Below are 17668 nucleotides of genomic sequence, written 5' to 3' on the forward strand. Positions count from 1 at the left end.
TACAAAAATTAGCCAAGCGTGGTAGCAGATACCTGTAAGCCCAGCTACTCAAGAGGATGAGGCACGAGGATCACTTGAACCCAGGAGGTGGAGGTTGCAGTGAGCCAAGGTTACACCCACTGCACTCCAGCCTGGGGGACAGAGCAAGACTCTGTCTCAAAACAAAAGAAATAAAATTTTTTTCAATTGGCTGGGTGCAGTGGCTCATGCCTGTGGGAGGTCAAGGTGGGAGGATTGCTAGGGTCCCGGAGTTCAAGACCAGCCTGAGCAACATGGCAAAACTTCATCTCTACAAAAAATTTAAAAATTAGCTGAGTGTGGTGGCGCACACCTATAGTCCCTGCTACTCAGAAGGCTGAGGTAGAGGATCGCTTGAACGCAGTAGGTTGAGGCTGCAGTTCAGTGCACTCCAGCCTGTACCACAGAGCAAGATCCTGCATCAAAATCAATCAATCAAGGCTAAATAAAGGCATTCCCAGACAAAGACTGAGAGAATTCACTGCTAGAAGATTTGATCTGTAAGAAATATTACAGAAGTCCTTTAGGCTGAAAGGAAAAGAGGCCATATAACTCCAATTTACAATAAGAAAGAACATGAGAAAAGGTAGATACATGGGCAAATAGAAAAGATGACATAAATACATTTTTTCTTTTCTTCTCTTGACTGAATTAAAAGATTTCATAAAATAATTATAAAACCATCCTGTGGGGCTTGTAACGTGACAATAATAACACAAAAGAGGGAAAAGAAAATGAAACTATATTACAGCAAAATTTCTATATTTAACTAGAACTAAGTTTTAATATTAATCTGAAGTAGACTGTGATAAATTTAGATGCATGCTGTAATCCCTAGAGACCCACTAAAAAAATAACAAGAAAGAGTTTAAAACCCAACCAAATAAAAATGAAACACTAGAAAATATCTGCTTATCAGAAAGACGGCAATAAAGGCAGAATAAAAGGAGAAAAAAAGATGTGAGACATACAAAAACCAGCACAAACGACAGATGTTAATCCAAACACACACCAACAATCACATCAAATGTGAATGAATAAAATGTACCCTTTAAAAGCGTATATTTCCCCGTCACCACAACCTAAGCTTAGAAAATTTTTATCGTCCCCAAAATAAACTCTGCACCCCTAGCAATCACTTTGCATTTCCTGTTCACAGCATCCCCAGCCCTTGGCAAACACTAATCTATTTTCCGTCTCTGTAGATTTGCTTACTCTGAACATTTCATATAAATGGGACGAAGCAATATATGCTCTTTTGGGTCTGGTTTCTTTCATTCATGTGTGTTTCAGGGTTCATCCATGTTGTAGTCTGTATCAGTACTTCATTCCTTTCTAAGGCAGAATAATATACCATTGTGGGTCTATATCGCATTCCATTTGGCCAATTATCAGTTGATGGACATCGGGTCATTTTCACTTCTGGGGTTACGAATAACGCTACTCTGAACATGCATGTACAAGTAATTGTGTGAACATATGTTAGTATTTCTTTTGAGTATATACCTAGGAGTGGAATTGCTGGATCATATGGTAATTCTATGTATGTATTTTTTTTAGTAACTGCCAAATTGTTTTCCAAAATGGCTACACCATGTTACAATCCCACCAGCCATGTATGAGGGTTCCAATTTCTCCACATCCTGGCCAAGACTTGTTATTGCCCACCCTTTTGGCTATGGTCATCCTTGTTGGTGCGAAATAGAATCCTGTGGTTTTGATTAGCATTACCCTAATGATAATTACACTGAGCCATTTTCGTGTGGTTATAGGCCATTTGGATGTTTTGGAGAAATAGCCATTCAAATCCTTTGCCCCTGTCTAAACTGGGTTGTTTTTATATTGTCAAGTTGTGACAGTTCTTTGTATATTCAGCACATAAGTCCTTTATAGACATGATTTGCAATTATCTTCTCCCATTCTATGGTTTGTCTTTTTATGTTCTTGATGGCATCCTTTGCATCACAAAGGTTTCCAATTTTCATGAAGTCTAATGTGTCTATTTTACTTATCTGTTGTTTGTGCTTTTGGTGTCTCACCTAAGAAATCACTGCCTAACTCAAGGTCACAAAGATATAATCTTATATTTTCTTCTAAGAGTTTTACAATTTTAACTCTTACATTTAGGTCTATGATCTACTTTGAGTTAATTATTATATATGATGTGAGGTAAGGTTCCAACTTCATTCTTTCACATGTAGATACACATTTGTAGTTTTTTTGTTTTGTTTTGTTTTGTTTTGTTTTTCCAGACAGGGTCTCACTGTGTTGCCCAGGCCAGAGTGCAGTGGCACAATCACGGCTCACTGTAGCCTCGATCCCCCTGGGCTCAGGTGATCCTCCCACCTCAGCCTCTCCGGTAGCTCAAACTACAGGTGCACACCACCATGCCCAGCTAATTTTTTATAGAGCAGGGTTTTGCCATGTTGCCTGGGCTGGTCTCAAACTCCTGGACTGAAGTGATCCAACCTCCTTGGCCTCCCAAAGGGTTGGGATTACAGGCATGAGACACCATGCCCGGCCTATTTGTAGTAATTTTGCAACTTCTTGTGAGACTTAAATTATTTCAAAAGGAAAGGTTAAAAAAAAAAAAAAAAAAAACTTTAAAGGACTGAAATCATATAAAGTGTGGCATCTTATCTCCAAATGTCTCCATTAAATAAGATACTTTTTAGGACAGATATGGCAGCTCATGCCCGTAATCTCAGCACTTTGGGAGGCTGGCGCAGGAGGATTGTTTGGGCCCAGGAGCTCAAGACCAGCCTGGGCAAAACCCTGCCTCCATAAAAATAGAAAAATATTAGCCAGGCATGGTGACGCATGCCTATAATCACAGCTACTCCAGAAGCTAAGGTGAGAGGATCACTTGAACTCAGAATTTGAGGCTGCAGTGAGCTGCAATCATGCCACTGTACATCAGCCTGGGCAACAGAAGACTCTGTCTCAAAAAATAAATTAAATTAAATTAAAAATTAGCTGGGTGTGGTGACATGTGCCTATAATCCTAGCTACTCAGGAGGTTAAGATGGGAGGGTTGCTTGAGCCCAGAAGGCCATGATCATGCCACTGCACTCCAGACTGGGTAACAGTGAGACCCTGTCTCAAAAAAAAAAAGAAAGAAAGAAAGAAAAAGAAAAAGGAAACAATTCCATTCACAATAGCATCAAAAATAAAATAAAATACATAAGAATAAATTTAACAGAAGTGTAGACTTGTACACTGAAAGCTACAAGCACTGAAATGCTGAAAGTAAAGAAAATCTAAATAAATAGAGAAGCATTCTTTGTACACAAACTGGAAGATTAAATATTAATATGGTAATTCTCACCAAATTGACATGTAGAGTCAACACAGAGTCTATCAAATCCCAGCAGGCTTTTGTGCAGATATTGACAAGATGATCTGAAAACTTGTCAGTATGCAAAGGACCCATATAAGCCAAAACAATTTTGGAAAAGAACAACAAGGTGAGGACTTAACACTTCCCAATTTCTAAAGTAACTTTAAAGTTACAGTAATGAAGACTGTGGCACTAGCAGTAGGATAGACATTTAGACCAATAGATCAGAAGAAACAAACCCTTATGTTAATAATCAAATGACTTTTACTATAGTGCTACCTAATTCAGTGGAGGAAAATAGTCTTTTTTTCAACAAATGGTGCTGGGACAATTGGATATTCATATGCAAAAAGATAAATTTAGGCCCTTACGTAATACCCAAAAATGATATCAAAATTAATGACAGATTCGAAGGCAAGAGTTTAAAGTATGCAACTTCTAGGAGAAAACATGAAAGAAGAACTTTATGATACTGGGTCAAAGAGTTCTTAAACATAATACCAAAAGCACAATACATAAAAGACTAATTGATAAACTTAATTTCCAAAATTAAAAACTTTTATATTAGGGTGGGCACGGTGGCTCATGCCTGTAATCCTAACACTTTGGGAGGCCAAAGAGGGAGGATCGCTTGAGGTCAGGAGTTCAAGATCAGCCTGGCCAACATGGCAAAACCCCGTCTCTACTAAAGATACAAAAATTAGCCAGGCATGGTGGCATATGCATGTAATCCTGGCCATGAGGGAGGCTGAGGCAGGAGAATTGCTTGAACCCAGGAGGCAGAGATTGCCGTGAGCCGAGATCGTGCCACTGCTCCAATTTGGGTGACAAGAGTGAGACTCGGTCTCAAAAAAAAAAAAAAAAAAAAAACCTGTATACTTCAAAAGGCATGACTAAAAAAATAAAAATATTTTCTGGGAAAAAATATTTGCAAATCACATATCTGATGAGTGTTACTCAGGACATATCAAGAACTCTTACAACTCAATGAAATAACAAGATTAAGAAATGGGCAAACAATTCAAATATACATTTCACCAAAGAAGATACACGAATAGTCAATAAGCACATAAAAAGATGATCAACAGCATTAGTCATCAGAGACATGCAAATCAAAACTACAATGAGATACCACTGCACACCCACTAGGACGGCTGTAACAATAAGCGTTGGTGAGGATAAAGAAATACTGGACCCCAGCCAGGGGCGGTGGCATGCACCTGTGTACCCAAACTACTCAGGAGGCTGAAGTGGGAAAACAGCTTGAGCCCAGGAGTTCGACACTGTAGTGCGCCATGATCACACCTGTGAATAGCCATTGTACTCCAACCTGGACAACACCATGAGACTCCATCTATGAAAATGGTGCAGTCACTTTGGAAAACAATCTGGCAGTTTCTTAAAAAGTTAAACAGTTACCGAATGACCCAGTAATTCCACTCCTGAGCAGAAATGAAAACATGTCCACACAAAGACCTGAACATAAATGTTTGTAACAGCACTACTCATAACAGCCCAAACTGGAAACAATCCAAGTATCCACTAATGAATAATGGTAATGAAATTATCCATTCATGGTTAACAAATAAACAAAATGTGGTTTACACACACAATAGGGTATTATTCAGCAATAAGAAGAAATGAACAACTGATCCGAGCAATCACCTGGAGGAAGCCCAGAAACATCATGCTAAGTGACGGAAGCCTGGTACGGAAAAGACTACATACTGTATGTATGTATTCGAAACGTCAAATATATGCATGTATTTGAAATGTTCAGAAAAGGCAAATCTACAGAGACAAAGAGCAGGTTAGCGGTAGCCTGGGCCTAGGTGTGGAAGCAAGGACTGCCTGTAAACAGGTACAAGATGGATATCTTTTGGGGTGGTGGTAATATTCTAAAACTGGACTGTGGTGATAGTTATACAGCTTTACAAATTTACCAAAAATAGCTGAATTGTATAATTCTTTTTTTTTTTTTTTTTGAGACGGAGTTTTGCTCTTGTTGCCCAGGCTGGAATACAATGGTACAATCTCAGCTCACTGCAACCTCCGCCTCTTAGGTTCAAGTGATTCTCCTATCTCAGCTTCCCAAGTAGCTGAGATTACAGGCATGTGCCAACACACCTGGCTAATTTTGTATTTTTAGTAGAGACAGGGTTTCTCCATGTTGGTCAGGGTGGTCTTGAACTCTCAACCTCAGGTGATCTACCCGCCTCGGCCTCCCAAAGTGCTGGGATTACAGGCGTGAGCCACCACGCCTGGTCTTTTTTTTTTTTTTTTGAGAGACAGCATCTCACTCTGTCGCCCCAGGCTGGAGTGCAGTGGTGTGATCCCGGCTCACTGCAACCTCCACCTCCTGGGTTCAAGCAATCCTCATGCTTCAGTCACCCGAATACCTGGGACCTCAGGCATGCACCACAATGCCTGGCTAATTTTTGTATTTTTAGTAGAGACAGGGTTTCGCCATGTTGCCCTGGCTGGTCTCGAACTCCTTGCCTCAAGAGATCTGCCTGCCTTGGCCTCCCAAAGTACTGGGATTACGGACATGAGCCACTGCGCCCAGCCTGAATTGCATATTCTGAACGGGTGACTTTTATGGTACATGTGTATATATACACACATACAGGCGGTGGTGGTGACAACTTCTGTAACCTACTCACCTCTGGACTTCCTGCTCCATAAGAAACTGCCTGGTTCTTGAAGCCGAGAGGCTTCACGCTTGGATGTGCTTATCACTTGGGGTTTACAGAAACTTAACAGATACAGGAGTGTCTTGAAAACAGTGTTTTCAAGGGAAGCAATGTTCAGATCCTCAACGTCCAAAAGTTACTCTTCCTAAAACTGATCTGGCTGCAAACCAACCTGTCTCCTCCACTGCCCACCCGCTGTTGTACACTCCCCCATTTTCCCAAGGAGCACTACCCAGAGGTGTGTAAACCTCCAGGACTCCAAACACACAACATCAATATTGCTTTCAGGGAAGCAGCCTTTAGTGAACAATAAAAAGCTACTTAAACCCCTAGACTTGCCTGTCTTTCCCTGACTTAAGTATCTTTCTGCCAAACATGAAACTTGGCTTTAAAAACAGGATTTTCTGAACCACAGTAGGATCATGAATGTCAAAGCAATATAGGTTAGTGGCCCTGATTTGTTCAAAGGGAACATTTTTCAGGACCACCTAATTTTTCGAGATCCACCAGAAAAAAATTTCCAGGGAAAAATTTACATGATCTTAATTACCTTGAACTAAATCAGTGATTACCCTTTTGAACATTTCCCACTACTAGCAAAATTCCTTTTTCCCCCCCGCCTTTTTTTTTTTTGAGACGGAGTCCTGCTCTTCCCGCTCTGTCGTCCAGGCTGGAATGCAGTGGCATGATCTCAGCTCACTGCAATCTCTGTCTTCCGGGTTCACGCCATTCTCCTGCCTCAGCCCTCTGAGTAGCTGGGACTACAGGCATCCGCCACCACACCCGGCTTTCAACTTCTGTGTACTTTACTCAATAAGGTAGTAAAAACTTTTTTTTATCTAACCACATCATAAAATATTTCAATTACATTCGACCTTCAAAATGTGTACTATTTTCTTCTCCCACAAATAAGACAAATGTAAAGTTACCATAAGATTATTTTAGATGTTAGCTTTACAGCGTACAAGGAGGTATATAGGGGCTTATCAAAATTCTTTTGGGAGGGGATGCAAGCAAAAATGTTTAAAGATGATCAGATTAAATTTGAATAATCCTGGCTAACCCATGTCCTAATTCCTGGTGGCTGAGCTGTAGGAACTCAGCATGGGGCACAAATTCTGGGGAAAGCAAGACTTCAGACAATAGCAAAATCACACGTGCCTAGGGTGACAGCCAGCAGCGTGGAGTCAGTCAGGCCTCACAGCCCCTTCTTCCCCAGCTTTCAGGGGCCTCAAAAGCAAAGCTGCCCAAGGGAAGACTTGAAAAGGGATTTTCTGAACCGATAGGTCAATTCAAAAGATTTCCTTTCAGTCGAGTAAAAGGGCTTTCGACCTCCTTCAATTCAAGTAAGTACGGTACACACATATACACGCACACACATACACATACACACACATGAGGAATGCATTCACCTTAAATTACCTTGAACTAAATCAGTGATTACCCTCTTGAACATTTCCCACTACTAGCAAAATTCCTTTTTTCTTCTTTGTTTTTTTTTTGTTTTTTTTTTTTGAGATGGAGTCTCGCTGTGTCACCCAGGCTGGAGTACAGTGGCACGATCTCAGCTCACTGCAAGCTCTGCCTCCCGGGTTCACGCCATTCTCCTGCCTCAGCCTCCTGAGTAGCTGGGACTACAGGCGTCCGCCACCATACCTGGCTAATTTTTTTTGTATTTTTAGTAGAGATGGGGTTTCACCATGTTAGCCAGGATGGTCTTGATCTCCTGACCTCGCAATCCACTGGCCTCAGCCTCCCAAAGTGCTGGGATTACAGGCGTGCGCCACCGTGCCCGGCCGAGGATGCTGTGTGCATTCACATACTCTGATGTGTATGCAATCACCCAGGATGGTGTTCAAAATGCAGATACCCAGGCCCCAGGCCCCAAACCAGAATCTCCAGCAATGTGGAACACAGCTGCTATATTTTAACAAATTCCCCAGGCCAGTCTGTTGATCACATAAAGCTAAGAACTGCTACTCAGGAAAGTCTAGCAAAGTGGTTCCCAAATATGTGATTCATACAAATCATTTGTGGAGAATTATTTATTATTTTATTTTAATTTTGAGACAGAGTCTCACCCTGTTCCTCAGGCTGGAGTGCAATGGCATGATCTTGGCTCACTGCAACCTTCGCCTCCCGGGTTCAAGGGATTCTCCTACCTCAGCCCCCTGAGTAGCTGGGATTACAGGTGCCTGCCACCATGCCAGGCTAGTTTTTGTATTTTTTGTGGAGACAGGGTTTCACCACGTTGGCCAGGCTGGTTTCAAACTCCTGACCTCAAGTGATCCACCTGCCTCGGCATCCCAAAGTGCTAGGATTACAGGCGTGAGCCACTGAGCCCAGCAGAAAAATTTTTGAAATTTAAATATAGATTCTAGGGCCCACGAAAATTACCATATTACTTAGGACTTTTTTGGTTGCAAGTGGCAAAGACCCAACTCAAACTGACTTGAGGGGAAAAAAGGGCCAATTTTTTGGCTCCTGTTACTGAAAAGTTCAGTTACCCAAAGAATTTGTATTGAATCATTTCCATCTCCTTTCCACCGGACCCTTTGAGCAAAGATGGTCCCCAGGCCCCCAGCAGCATTAAGCTTACACCCCACAACTTGGCACCTTCGTAGGAAGAAAGTTCCTCTTCTTTCCTGGGAGCTCCAGAGAAAGACCTATCTTAATTCTGATTGGACTGACTCGACTCCTCCCTTCCCTGAACCAATCCCTGTGGCAGGAAGACAAGGAATGACCTGACTGGCCCAGGCTGCTCCTAAGGCATTTCTAAGTCCAAACCAGGTAGACCGGGGCACTCCACAACAGTGGGTTTTTTTTCGTTGTTGTTGTTGTTTTGAGACAGTCTTGCTCTGTCACCAGGCTGGAGTGCAGTGGTGTGATCTCGGCTCACTGCAACCTCCGCCTCCCGGATCCAAGTGATTCCCTTGCCTTAGCCTCCTGAGAAGCCGGGACTACAGGTACGTGCCACCGTGCCTGGCTAATTTTTTTTTTTGCATTTTAGTAGATACCGGGTGTCACCATGTTGGCCAGGAGAGTCTCGATTTCCTGACCTAGTGATCCGCCCGCCTCAGCCTCCCAAAGTACTGGGATTACAGGTGTGAGCCACCGTGCCTAGCCCAGGGCTTTTCTTAAGTAGTTTTTTTTTCCCCCTTCTGTTTCTAAAACTTCCTTCTGGAAAACGTGAAACCTATACAAAAGCATAAAGAAGAAAATGAAAATAACCTATAATCATCCTACCAACTAAAATTTTTAGATCTTCACACTCAAAGCTGTGCGCGTGAGCACTGGTCTCCTGAACAGAACCCTATTCTGTACAAAGGATGACGCTGTGGTTCAGTCTTCAGGACAATTCTCCCAAAACTGAAGATAAACATTGTAGTCATTTTCATGTTTGTTCAGCCAACACTGGTTTGCTTCCCTTTTCCAGTTAATTTGCTCTTGTTTGTAACCCCTAAAGATGTGGGTATTTCCTAAGAAGAATCTCTGAAGCACAGTACAATTATAAAAATCAGAGGGACAGACACAATTGCAGTTTCAAGGGCATATTCCAGATTCCCTGCCATATCCCCAGTGCCTCGGGTAAGTAATATATTCCACACAGCGGTCTCAGTAAGTGAACGGACGCAATGGAGGAAGAGCAGTTCCCAAAAGGAAAACCCCAAAGGAATGGTGAATGGTTGTAGGGCGGCCAAACCAGCAGATGATCTTCCTTTCCACCTGCGGGAGCAGACGCTCCAGGAGGGAAGCCAAAGAATCCCAACTGTTACCAAGATTCCCCAGGTGATGCCGACTCACAGCCAGGTTTAAGAACCACCGTTTTGGGAATAGATATAACCAGACACAAACACAGCATTTCCCCAGAAGCTTCTTCCAGATCTGCCTTTCACAAGAGAAGAAGAAAAAGTGTTGCATGCTAGGGACTGGGGACAGGCGGGATCAGACCTGGGAGGGCTCGCAGTGGAGGGAGCAGCAGACGGGCTCTGAGGGAGCAAGCCCAGGCTCCAACACAGAAGGGGTCCTGCATTGCAAGCCCTTCATGATGGAGGTGAGGCAGGCCTTAGCATCAAAACTGCCATCAGCTCACATTCAGATGTGATCAGGAGCCGGGGCTGCACTGAGCAGGGAACTTGGGATCTCTTGAAGTGCCAGTCGCCCCAAATCTCAGATGACAAACATACATCCAATGATCGAGCCCTGTCAGCTCTTTCTTCTCCTTACTATACAGATAAAGAAACCAAAGCTGTTACTCACTTGGCCAAGGTCACAGAGCTAGCTGGTAGTAGAGCTGGGATCAATCCTAGGCTTTTTATTTCCAAGTCCTATCTTGAACTGTAGAGCACTATCCAGCTTCAGGAAGGAAAAGCAAGGATGATGATGATGATGATGAAAACTAATACTTTGAGTGCTTACTGTGTATCAGGCTTAGACTAAGTCCTTTACCTAAGTTTATCTAATGTTCTGATCCACACCCTGAAGCAAAAGCCTTTAGCATCCTCATTCTATATGTGAAAACTGCGCCCCGAGAGGGAGGTTATGAGTCCGAGGTCACACAGCTAGCAAGCGGCAGAGCTCTGAATCCAGACAATGTGGTCTTTTTTTTTTTTTTTTTTAGATGGAGTCTTGTTCTGTCACCCAGGCTGGAGTGCAGTGGCACGATCTCGGCTCACTGCAACCTCTGCCTCCCGGGTTCAAGCAATTCTCCTGCCTCAGCCTCCCGCGTAGCTGGGACTACAGGCATGCACCACCACGCCCAGGTAATTTTTGTATTTTTAGTAGAGAACAGGGTTTCACCATTTTTGCCAGGATGGTTTCAATCTCTTGACCTCATGATCCGCCTGCCTTGGCCTCCCAAAGTGCTGGCATTACAGGCGTGAGCCACCGCGTCCGGCCAATGTGGCCATGTTCTTAACCATGACATGATGTTGCTTCCCATGAGAGAAGGGAAATGTACCCTAGGCCAGGACAGCAGGGGAGTGGGTCTTCCAGGCTTCCTAAAGTCCCCTCTCCACCATTTTTTGTTTGTTCGTTTTGAGACAGAGTGTCGCTCTTGTCTCCCAGGCTGGAGGGCAGTGGTGCAATCTCAGCTCACTGCAACCTCCGCCTCCCAGGTTCAAGCAATTCTCCTGCCTCAGCCTCCTGAGTAGCTGGGACTACAGGCCCACACCACCATACCTGGCTAATTTTGTATTTTTAGTAGCGGTGGAGTTTCACCATGCTGGCCAGGCTGGTCTTGAACTCCTGACATTAGGTGATCCGCCCACCTCAGTCTCCCAAAGTGTTGGAATTACAGGTGTGAGCCACCACGCCTGGCCTTAGAGTACCCTTTGAATAAAAACTGCATGTACACAGGCACGGGTGGGATGGCCATGCTTATTCTCCAGCCAAAGCTTACTGGATGAGAGGTGACCATCTGTGGCTGAGAACCGTAAACTCCACAAAGGAAGGGGCAACGGGGCAGCCAAATGCCTGGAGAGACCCAAAGAGGGGAGGAAGCAGAGAGAAAGAAGAGGCAGAGATGGGAGATGGAGACAGAAAATCGCCTAGGCCTTGGGCCTATCGATCCTGATGCCAGGAGACAAGTGCCAGTCCTAGGCTTCAGGAGGCATCTCACAATTCTTTGAGGCTTAGGTGGGTCTAAGATGGGTTTCTGTTATTTTCAACCAAAAGAACCGAGGCTAAGAAGCTGCCACCTGGCTCCTTCTCTGATGCCATCTCCTGCCATTCTCCCCTACTGCCCTCCTGCCACAGTAGCATCTGTGAATTGCTGGGAACAAGCTCTGCAAGCTCCAGCTTCGGGCCTTTGCATCTGTGGTTCTGTCTGGAATGCACCTTCCTCGGCTGGCTCCTTATCTATCAGGCCTTGACTCAAAGGTGACCTCTTCAGAGGCCTGCCCTGGTCACTTCTGATAAAACAGTAGCCTCCCTCAATCTCTAGCCCTTCCCCAGATCTGTTTTCTTCATAGCACTTCTCACTATATAACATTTCATCATGTATCTGTTTGTTTAGGGTCCACCTGCCTTCCAGAATGTCAGCTTCAGGAGCATGGGGGCCGTGTCTGTCCTGAGCCCTAACTGTAGCCCCAGCACTTGTGTGCCATGGCGTAGGTGCTCAGGAAATACCCGAGTGGTATCTGCCCACCCACATTCTAGGCACACCTCTTGGGAATTGTATCCCTGCCCTCAGAAACACAGGAACAATGACTAATATGTATGTGAGTGTTTACTATGTGCCAACCACTCTTCTTTTTTTTTTTCTTCTTTTTTTTAAGACCGGATCTCACTTTGCTGCCCAGGCTGGAATGCAGTGGCACCATCACAGCTCACTGCAGCCTTGACCTTCCTGGGCTCAGGTGATCCTCCCACCTCAGCCTCCCGAGTAACTGGGACCACAGGTGCACGCCACCATGCCCAGTCAATTTTTGTATTTTTTGTGGATACAAGGTTTCATCATGTCGCCCAGGCTGGGCTCTTCTCAGCACTTTACACAAACCAATTTAATTCACTGCGAGGTTTTTTTCCCCCCAGGATGAATTAATAGCCCCAGAACATTGCCTACTGCTGCTTGTTCTCAGTTGTGCTTGATGTCAGCGTCTTCCCTGGTTTGGCCCAGCCATGGGGACAGAGGAGTCTTTCATGACACTTTCACTGCCTAAGTGGCCACCATTAACTTAAGGGGATTCGGAAACATCCTGGTCCCTGCCTAGCCAGGGCCCTGTGGAGGGGGCTCCTGCAGGATCACACATCTGATAGGTCCACGCCTGCCAGCAGCCTCCACTGGCATCTAACATTGCCACAGAAGTCCTGGCCAGGGCACAGGCAGAGAACAGGCCTAAAACATAGAACTCCAGCATGGGGCAAATGCTGCAGGCAATTACGAGTGGACAAAAGGGAGATTTGGCAAGAAACTGCAGGAAAAACTGCTGAAAACATATTACAAATAGGGAGCTGGTTATTAAATAAATCTGCAATATTTCCAGCCAGGCTCTGCCCCATCCAAGCTGCGAAATGTCACGCAGGAAACAACACCACTTTGTGCTTCGGTTTTCTTACTGTGAATGGGAATATTATCAGTCTGCTTCATTGAGTTATGGTAGGAGACTGAAAGGTAAACTTGACAGACAAGGGCCTGGCTCATAGTAAGCCTGAGTCTCATATTAGTGGGAAAGAATAGATTATTTAGTCAGTAGGGATAGGGATAACTTGTTGACTATCGAGGTGGGGGAGTTGGATTTTTTTTTTTTTTTTTTTTTTTGAGACAGAGTCTCACTCTGTTGCCCAGGCTGGAGTGCAGTGGTATGATCTCGGCTCACTGCAACCTCTGCCTCCCGGGTTCAAGCGATTCTTCTGCCTCAGCCTCCCGAGTAGCTGGGATTACAGGCATGCACCACCACGTCTGGCTAATTTTTGTATTTTTAGGAGAGACAGGGTTTCACCATATTGGCCAGGCTGGTCTCGAACTCCTGACCTCACGTGATTCTCCCACCTTGGCCTCCCAAAGTGCTGGGATTACAGGTGTGAGCCACGGAGCCCAGCCACAAGTCTTTAAAAACAGACACTTTGTTTCAGGAATTATAACTCTAGGACTTTGTCACAAGATAAATCTCATAAGCAAACAAAGGATTTTTGTGCGTGAGATGTTCAGAGTTCCAATAATGAAAGATGGGAACAGCCAGTATGTTCAACAACAGGGAACAAATACAGTGGAATGCTGTGTAGCCATTAAAAAGAATGCCACAGACCTTGACCCATAGACATGGGGGGATCTCTAAGCTAGCCTACTCAAGTGTAATCTGCAGGATGGCATACCTAGAGTATGTCTATAAAACGAACAGTGGTACTCACACAGATCTGTAATAAAAAAAAAAACAGCTGGCTGGGCGCAGTGGCTCACGCCTGTAATTCTAGTACTTTGGGAGGCTGAGGAGGGCAGACTGCTGAGCTCAGGAATTCAAGACCAGTCTGGGCAAAATGGTGAAACCCCGTCTCTACAAAAAATACAAAAAAATATTAGCCAGGCATGGTGGTACACACCTGTAGTTCCAGCTACTGGGAGGCTGAAGCAGGAGAATCACTTGAACCTGGGAGGCGGAGGTTACAGTGAGCCGTGATTGTGCCACTGCACTCCAGCCTGGATGACAGAGCAAGACTCCATCTCAAAAAAAAAAAAAAAAAAAAACCTAAGACATGAGTACAGTCTCTGACTTGCAATTTTTTGACTTTACCATGGCGCAAATGGCTGCAATTTCAATGTATTTTGAATTCTGAACTTTTTCCAGGCCAGCAATAAGCAGTACATGAGATACTCAGCACTTTACTATAAAATAGGCTTTGTGTTAGATGATTTTTCCCCAACTATAGGCTAATACAGGTGTTCTGAGCACATTTAAGGAAGGCTAGGCTAAACTATGATGTTTGGAAGGTGAGGTGTATTGAATGCATTGATTTATTCATTTATGAGATGGAGTCTCGCTCTATCACCCAGGCTGGAGCGCAGTGGCAACAATCTCGGCTCACTCAACCTCCGCCTCCCGGGCTCAAGTGATTCTCCTGGCTCAGTCTCCCGAGTAGCTGGGATTACTGGGACCTGCCACCATGCCCAGCTAATTTGTACTTTTGGTAGAGATGGGGTTTCACCATGTTGGCCAGGCTGGTCTCGAACTCCTGACCTCAAGTGATCTGCCTGCCTCAGCCTCCCAAAGTGCTGGGATGACAGGTGTGAATGCATTTTTGACTTAAGGGTAATTTCAATGTATAAGGGGTTCATTAGAACATAATCCCATCGAGGACCACCTGTGCTTATCATATGCCAGGCACTACTCTAACTTTTACATATTAATACATTAACAGGGTAAATCCTTAAAAGTCTGTGAGGTTGGGACCATCACCATGATTTTAAAGATGGAGAAATCACGGCACAGAGAGATTAAGTAAAGGCCCAAGTTCACACAGTCAGTACATAGCAATACTAGGACTTGAACCCAGGTACTCTGGCTCTTAACAAATAATCCACTGCACAGACCGAGACCTGGAAGTGTGCACTTGATATGCATCTGGGCAGGACCTGGGGGCAAAGTCAGGCCATTGGGTTGAGACAATGAAGCAGATCTTCATGCTTTCTGTTTCTGTTTTTTTTTTGTTTTGTTTTGTTTTTTTGAGATGGAGTCTCACTCTGTCACCCAGGCTGGAGTGCAGTGGCACAATCTCAGCTCACTGCAACCTCCACCTCCTGAGTTCAAGCGATTCTCCTGTCTCAGCCTTCCAAGTAGCTGGGATTACAGGCGCACGCCTCTGCACTTGGTAAATTTTTTTATTTTTAGTAGAGATGCAGTTTCACCATGTTGGCCAGGTTGGTCTCAGACTCCTGACCTCAGGTGATCTGCCCGCCTTGGCTTCCCAAAGTGCTGGGATTACAGGTGTGAGCCACCATGTCCCGCCCATGCTCTCTCTACATACTGCTCTGCTGTTGGAACGGCTTATAGCCAGCGTGTGGCTTCTGTACATTTTAAAGCAGTAAATATTTTTTAAAAAACACTTTAAAAAAATTCATCAACATACAATCCTTGTCATGGGGCCTAAACGCAAGCAGAGGCAGCACCAAACTCAACACCACTTTTCACAGGAGACCATGCTAGAGGAGGAGGTCACACCTTTTCTTAGAGGACACCAAGTAAAGTCATTTGGCTGGCTGAGGCATCACATACAACACACACCCTGTGGGTGGTGAGCTCCCTTTACAGGTGGAGTTCTGGAGAAGGTGATAAGGAGGATTTGATGGGTGAGAACACTTTCGGCCCAATCAGTTAAGCAGGCTCTGGGCTCAAAGTCCAGGGCCTAGATGTACAGCTTAACTGGGTCACGTGTCAAGTTGTCAGCAATCGTAAAGTCCCTGTTTTCTGCCCTGTAATAATTACTGTCATAAAAGGCGTGTTGGAATCCCGGTTAGTAGGAATGGTGGAAAGGCCACCGATGTGGATTTGATCCCCTCCTGACTTCATAAATGTACGACACTGACATTTGGCTCCTCCTGGACACAGGCTGTGTCAATATCATGAATTAACGGCTGTGGTTGGAGTGAGGGAGAAGAAGGGAGCATGGTCAGACTATGGGTGGGGCTACCCAGGTTCCAATCCAGCCCCAACAGCCTATGTGACAAGGACCAAGGACTTCGCTTCTCTGGGCCTCAGTTCCTTCGGGGGTGAAATGGGAATTAAGAATCTACTATATGGGGGCTAGACAAGACGTGTGTAGTAGAAAACCTCAGCTCTTTGCCAGGCCCAGTGGCTCATGCCTAGAATCCCAGCAACTTTGGGAGGCCAAGGCAGGAGGATCACTTGGGGTCAGGAGTTTGATACCAACATAGCAAGATCCTGTCTCTACAAAAAAAAAAAAAAAGAGAGAGAGAGAGAGAAAGAGGCTGGGTGCAGTGGCTCATGTGTCTAATCCCAACACTTTGGGAGGCCGAGGCAGAAGATCACTGGAGACCTGGAGTTCCAGACCAGCCTGTGGAACACAGCAAAACCTGCCTCTACTAACAATACAAAAATGAGCCAGGTGTAGTGGCATACACCTGCAGTCCCAGCTACTCAGGAGGTTGAGGCACCAGAATCGCTTGAACCTGGGAAGAGGAGATTGCAATGAGTTGAGATCACTGCCACTGCACTCCAGCCTGGGCAACAGAGACCATCTCAAAAAAAAAAAAAACGGAAAGAACGAAAGAAAACCTCAGCCCACGTTAAAGGGGACTGGGGCTATCCTTACTACCACAAAATCCTGCAGACCAAAGCCTGAACCCACTGGTAAAACCTTTCAGCCCACTCACCACCCACCATGGCCAATTCCTAAACAAGTTCTGTTGGGCCACCCATTTCTTGTACCCAGTGCCACCACTCTCATCCGGGACTTCACTTCTCACTGCAGTACAGGCTGCCCCTCACTGCCCTACTTCCACTCCCACCTTCAATCTATGCTCCTCGCAGTAGCCAGAGGGCATGGGAGGACACTCTGAATCAACCCACACCCTCACCAGGCTCCCCCACTTGCCTGCCCTCCCCCTTCTCCCCACCCCGCACTCCACACGTCAAACTCATTCCAGCCTCAGCGCCTTTGCACCTGCTGTTCCCTCTGCTGGGAAAGCTCTTTCCTGATCTTTCACAAGACTGGCACCTTTGCATACCACTCCACTCTCGGCTGGCATGTCACCCTGGGGAGGCTCTCCCCCAACCACCCCAGTTGTCCAGCCTCCCACAATCCCTTCCAGTTCCAGGTGCATCTCTCTCACCATTCTGCTTTCCTGACTCCACAGCATTATTCATCCCCATCTGGAATTATCCTGTTAATCTGTTTACTTCTTCCTTGACTATGTCCCCCAACCTAAACAATCAACTCCAGGAGGACGAGCCTTCTCCGGCTCCGTCCCCAGCACTGGAAGCATATGCGAAGTTCAGTAAATATTTGCTGAATGGAGAAGTTAACAATGGAATGAATGAATGAGTTTGCACATCACTGAACAATAAATCCTCTGCCCCTGGAAGGAATGTGTTGTAATCTCTAGCAGCAAAGAGGCCCTTAGATATCGTGCGATATAATGAATAACTGATCCCAAAGCATC

The 17668-nt window shown here is 45.1% G+C and overlaps 1 protein-coding gene across 4 annotated transcripts in view; it reads right to left on the reverse strand.

The window, feature by feature from the left end:
* SIPA1L3 (signal induced proliferation associated 1 like 3) overlaps positions 1-17668 on the reverse strand; it is a 308537-nt gene that overhangs the window by 256070 nt on the left and 34799 nt on the right. The gene's annotated exons all lie outside the window — the stretch shown is intronic.

The sequence above is a fragment of the Papio anubis genome, chromosome 20, assembly GCF_008728515.1.
Source record: "Papio anubis isolate 15944 chromosome 20, Panubis1.0, whole genome shotgun sequence".
Classification (NCBI taxonomy): Eukaryota; Metazoa; Chordata; class Mammalia; order Primates; family Cercopithecidae; genus Papio; species Papio anubis.